Genomic DNA, 6841 nt, shown 5'->3' on the forward strand with positions numbered 1-6841 from the left:
GAGCATTATTTCCCTAGTATTGTGTAAGTTTATTTAAATTATCTTATGTGTATTAGTTATGCACACGTATGAATTAAAGTACACATACATACATATATTATGCATATGTATATACTTTAGGGAGATTCTATAGTGCTAGTTTTCCATGTGAATTTCTCAAAGGCCTTTATGGTAATTAGCTTTCTCCAGGCTCCTTCTCGTACCCTGCCATTCTTTCTCCCATCCTCCCCAGTCATTCTTATTTCTCCATTCTTCCTTTTGTGCATCCTCCTCCTCCTTTGAATTCCCCCACTCATTGCTCCCTGCCAGTTTACTGATCTCCATGGGTGCTCAAATTTAAACACACAGATCTAAAGTTTCAGAGCTAGCATCTACATATAAGAGAAAGTACACAGCATTTATCTTTCTCTGCCTAGCATGCCTCACTCAGAATTGATGGCTTCCAGATCTATCCATCATCTGAAATTTTCATAATTCATTACTTTCTGAGCAGCTGAACAATGGTCTCTTGTGTATGAGTACTGTATTTGTTTTATCCACTCATCAGTGGGCATCTAGGCAGCTTCTATTTCTTGAATATGGAGCACAAATGAACATAGATTAGCAAGTATTTTTGAAGTAAGACATGGATAACTTTGGTAATATGTCTAAGAATGGTATAACTGAATACAGCAGATCTATTTCTAGATGGATGAGGCATCTCCAAATTTATTTTCATAGTCGCTAAGACAGTTTTCACTCTGACCAACAATAAATAAGTGATTCTCTTTCCCGACTTACACACCACTGTTTTGGTTTAGTATGGGGGTTAGGTGTTATTGTTGCTGTTGTTGTTTGGGGTTTTTCTGTTCAGTTGGTTGGTTGGGTTTCTTTCTTTCTTTCTTTCTTTCTTTCTTTCTTTCTTTCTTTCTTTCTTTCATGGTTGGGTTGGTTTGGTTTGGTTTGGAGGAGAAGGTGTTTTGTTTTGTTTTTTTTTTTAATTTGGATTTTGGAGGGGTTGTTTATTTTTAATCTTAGTCATTCTGACTGGAGTAAAATGAAATCTCCAAGTAATTTAATTTGCATTTCCCTAATGGTTAAGGATGCTAAATATAGCCGCTTGTACTTCTTTTTAAAGAACTCTGTTTAGTTCCAATTTTAATCACTTTTTTAAATTTTTGATTTTTTAGTTCTTTATATTTTCTAGTTACCAACCCTCTGTCATATACTTTCCCCCTATTTCTAGGCTGCCTCTTCATTTAAATAATGGTATTATTTGCTATACAACAGTTTTGTTTTGATTTTTATTTCATAAGGTCCCATTTGTCATTTGTTTGTGTGTTTTAATGTCTAACTCAAAAGATTCTATTCAGTCTTTTCTTGTGCTAATATACCTTTTTCTCCATCAGATTCAGAGTGTTAGTAAATCTTATATTGAAATCCTTGATATGGGAGCTGGGTAATTTTATGATATGTAATTAATACATCTTTGGCAGATGGAAGGGGAATCATAATATATGAGAAGAAAAATCTATTTTCAATAAAAAAAAAACATGGAAAAGTTGCACACTATAAATGTTGATGCGATTAAAATTTTTAAACATTTACATAGTAGCCTTTCCAGACAAGATAAATGTTTTCATTATTATAATGAAGAAAAAACAGAAAAAAAGAAAGACAGAGAGAGAGAGAGAGAGAGAGAGAGAGAGAGAGAGAGAGAGAAATCGTCTCCCAGTCAAGCTCTTTCAATGTTGGTCGGAGCTTTTACAGCCACCACCAATATGATGTCAATCAGACAAATTTAGACTAAGACACTGAGCTAGATTATTATAGTGTCTTCCTCTTGAAGACATGACAGATTCTACCCAAAAAAGGGCAGGAATTACACAGTGGGGTAAAGTTCCTATTTCTATTCTGTCTTCTTAACCTTTCAAAGTTATTTTATAGGCATTATTACTTTTTAATTTTATTAGTTACAAAGTAAGAAAATCATTAGATGTATGTGTTTGTATCTAAACAATGGGAGCCCCAGAATTAGTTCCATGTTTTATTACTGCAACCCTAGAAAGTCAGTATTCTTATTTACACAATAAAGACACCTACTTCTGACACCCATGAGCTGTTGTAAGGATCAAAATGAATATGAAGCACAACACTTAACCATGAGCTCTATAGTAAAATAAGGTTGAGTTATAGCACCACTATATTTATATCCATAAACAAATTATTTAAACATTCTACTTGACATTTTTAATTTTGTTAAAATAAATATAATATCAGCACAACTATTAGTGGACTACTATAATACAATAAAAGAGTTTATTATAATGCTAATTACCTGGAGAGATACTATTACTTTAAAATGCTATGTAAAAATAATAGCTTAGTATACAATTTCCACTGTAATCACAATCCTATATAAAAAAGACTTCTCATTTATATTGGAGCAAAATAGACCATAGTATAAACTGAAAAATATAAACCCATTATCATAAATTGTATTCTCTTAACTTCATGGGACTTAGACTTTTTTTTCTTCATAATAATAGAAACTATCTCTAATATGACCATACACTAAAAATGTGTCATCAGCAGAAAATAGTTTGACTAGCCTAAGTGCAACCCTAAATTCAATCTCCAACACCTCGAAATATATTTTAAAAATACTAGCAACAATAAAACATTTAACAGATACCATGGTAAGTACATCTACATATTAGCTCATTTGATTCTTGTACTCCTAAAGACATACATAGTACTCCCCATACTTTACATATGAAGAGGCTGAATATGCATGAAAATATAAGTCAACCAATTATTCACTGTCTAGTCAATGGTCTCTAGTATTTTATCCATGGGCTGTTTTATCTGTTGGAGTAAGAGAAGGGAAGTTGCATTGTGAATGTGAATAGAAATAAGACATTAGCATTTATAAAGTTGCTACTGTGTGACAAATTCCATACAAGACACGCATTGTCACACTAGGTTTTTGCCAAAGTTTATGAATTAGGTATTTATAACTCACATAGGAGAAATGTAAATTTGAAAATATTTATATGTGATATTCAAAATCAAAGTACAAATAACAAGTTCATTGTTCTAGTTACTTAAAGGCTGTATATGTTTTCTATGGTTAACATCTAGGTCTGGAAATAATCATATTTATGTAAAAGTAACAGGATTACAATATGCACTAACAATAAACAGACTGTATATGAGTGTCTATACAAGTATTCTAAGTGCTGGGTTTAATCAAAGTGAGAAAAAAACATAAAAGGCTGAAGAATCCAAGAAGATATTCCAGAGAAAGTAAAAGATGATTTAAGTTGTATAGAATGCATTGGAGGGTCCACTAACAAAAATAAAATAAAATAAAAATAAATTTAAGAAAAAAGTTATGTTCTCCATCACCTAGGTTCAGACTCGATAAATAATAATTATCAATCAATAATTAAGGTAGAGTGTGCCATACTGTTCGGAAGTGATTGGTTGAGTTCTATAGGAGCTAGGTAATTTTATGATATGCAGTTAATACATCTTTGGCAAATACTCATTTATCAAGAATTTATTGGCATAAGTAAGAGAGCTGTAACTGTGTCCTCGTAAACAAGATATGATCTTGGCAGGAAAAGGCAGGTTGGTCAGGCATTAAAATCATCACAGGGAGGTTCCTCTTATGGTATACCTCCTTATTGAAGGAACTCATCCTGATACCAGTTGTGCTACTGTCTCAGAAATGACCTATGTGTGCACATGCTGAGTCATACAGCTGCATTCGTAAGAGCTATAGAGCATAAGCTAAAAGACACCTTTAATATTTTGAAAAATAAACTTTGAAAAATAAGTATGCTGATCTTTTCCCCATATGAGCATAAAGTCCATGGACCATATCCTGGTAGTCACTCGTTACAAGGAAATGAATGTTATCAAGTCGTACTCTTTCACTGTAGTAGTAATCAATGTTGTGTATTAAAATAAGATTTATTTTGTTAAGGCACAGAACATAATTGGTTTGTTTTGACTACAAATTTCCCTTCTCTGGTTAGATACTATAGTGATAATGTTAAGAAAATTTTTCACTGAAATGTTTAAAAGCAGAAAGAATCAGGAGTGATCATGGCCAAGTTGGTAGAGTATCAAAGTAAGATGCCTGACTCATAGGAACTTCTCAATAAATCATTATCTATTTTTAGTCATTAAGTCTTCTTTTCTGGGTCATCCATTCATTCCCTTACACAACAGAGTTTTGATAGTGTTGGTGAGTGAGGAGGCATAAAATAGGTAGTCTGGAACTAAAAATGCTTTTCTGGGGACACTAAGGGCTGTTCAAGGTGGTCCCTCAGTAATTTTACAGAATAAAATATGAACTTATGAAAGATAGAAACATATAACAAATAAACTAGTGTCATCTCTCTGTGTATGTCATTATAATTTTATTCAGCACAAAAAGGGGGTGAGACTGTGAACAAAATTCCTGACTAAGTATTCTGTGTACCTGGATTCCAGTGGGGAGAACCTCCACTGAATATACCGACTACAAGAATTCAAATGCAAATGAGCTGTGGAGAATGTCATCCATAAATTGTATGCGTTAAGCAAGGTAGGTAGGTGAACCTACATGGAGGTGGAGGAGGATAAGCCTTCCTTTCACAAAGCTTTGACCTTTGCCATAAGCACATCCTGAGCCTGTACTAAGTCATGAGTGCTGCCAAGGTCTGCCACCAGCACCTTTGGCCCTCACTCCTCTTTAAATGTGAGTTTTTCCCAAGGATCATTTATGTGGAGATGGATATGTTTTCAGCTAGATTATGCTACAGCCTCTTCCAAAAAGCTTTAACATTCTTATTATTTATGATTAATTTGTCCTTTTGAACTTCTTTCTTCTCTCTCTTTATCATAGCTGTATTATTTTTGAAAATACATGTAATTTAGTGGTGGAAAAACAGATTTATTGTTACTAACATTTTTGAAAGTGTCATTTTGTTAGGCTGTCTCAAGGTAATTCTTTATTTTATAAATCATGAGATTACCAATTTTGCTTTATATGAAGGGTGAAGAAATAAAATTCTAATATGTAATTTAAAATATTTTTTCACTAAGTATGCTAGTTAAGCATCTATGTGCATACACATTCACACTTATGGATATCTATGCTACTCTTGAGCCCTTTCTGACTTTTAGGATACAAATAAATTAGGTATATTAACCAAATACAACTCCACAAAATAGAATATGGTATTGTGAGTTCTAACTCTAGAGAAAATTTATCTCAAAGGCATTGAATTTCATATTTAAATTTTCAAAATTCCTATTACCTTCTATTGTGTTATGTGAATGAGACATAAGATTTTTAACTTTGAATTATAATTATGAAGATACATTATGACCCTTTGACACAAATATGTAAAAAAAAAAAAAAAAAAAAAAAAAGCCTTGAGCCACAGATAAGACAATATGAATTTGAGGCTAACAAGATTCCCACTCAAGGAAATGTCATTTTGGGGTTTAGGTTAGATAGAGATATAAATATATATAATGTTTTCACCAATTTTGATTAATAAATGTTAGTACTCCTTAAACAATTTTCTGGGCTGTGATAGGATTCTTTGATGAAGATATCAGAAATATATTTCTTCCTAAACACTGCCTCTTAACTTACATTTTCACTTACCATCACTTTACAGCTCTAATATCATCTAGCTGTAGAGAAAACAAAAGAAATAATTGAACTTTTAAAGATCAAAGGCTAGCTATTATTTTATATTTTATAGGAAAGGAAGATGTTCCAAATTCAGTTCATTTTAATGAAGATCAATATGATGATTGAATTATCTAACTATATTTAGTATTATACAGTGCTCATTATTCTATTAATACTTATAGAAAGTATAAACACTACTATAAAGGATATAATATACAATTGATTATATATTGAATACTTATTAAAATAGCAAACTTATATAAGAAGAGTGATAAGCTATTACCGAAAAGATCATCAGAATTCATTTGGCATAATATTGTTTCTCTACAAGCAAAACAACAAGAAGAATTCCTCAGACTGCTAAAATATAAGTCAAAGAGGAAAATAATTTTGGAGACTAGTTCAAACTTTTATGTATTTTTTGGCAAGTTCTAGGAAGCTCAATGTTGTTGTTATTATTAGTGTTACTTTGTTGTTTGAAGTCATAACAACAAATCAACAGTAAAACAACAACGTTGTGCATCCTAGAACTTTCCAAAGAGCCCATAAAAATTTGTCAAAAGTATTGATTGATAGTCCAAAGCTATGAACCATTTCAAACAAGGGCACCTATCTCTGCCATCATTCTGTCAATCAAAACAAAGCAGGTTTGAATTTTTCAATGAAGCCTAAATGAATGTGGACTAGTGAGTAAGTTCTTCTTGTTCCAACAAGCCGAGGCTCACCTTTTATTTCAGATTTGTGTAATCAGCATGAAATTCCCTATTCAACTGAAATGGATCCTAGGATTTGGACAAATATAAATAATAGTTTCATTTCTAAAAGGATTTCAGGATAAAAAACAGGGATGCCTGTACCAAAAGAACAGAAGGATGCAGCACATATACCTCCCCTGTGCGTCTTGCATATGGAATTCAGAGCTAAAGTGTCCTCAGCTTTGTAGGCATCAATAACTACCTTCTTTAAGAAGGAAGTTAAATGGTTTCTAGATCCACAGTCAAATTGATTGCTGGCAGAGTTTATTCTAGGTCAAAGTCCTTTGACGAATCTGTTCTACTGCACTCCCCTTGCTCTAATGCCAAGAATTAGATTGCACCTCAACAGACTCACAGTCACGTGCTTCCCTGTACTCTACTCAGCCAGTACTTTCATACATTGCTG

Source organism: Arvicanthis niloticus, chromosome 1, assembly GCF_011762505.2.
Source record: "Arvicanthis niloticus isolate mArvNil1 chromosome 1, mArvNil1.pat.X, whole genome shotgun sequence".
In the NCBI taxonomy this organism is placed as follows: domain Eukaryota; kingdom Metazoa; phylum Chordata; class Mammalia; order Rodentia; family Muridae; genus Arvicanthis; species Arvicanthis niloticus.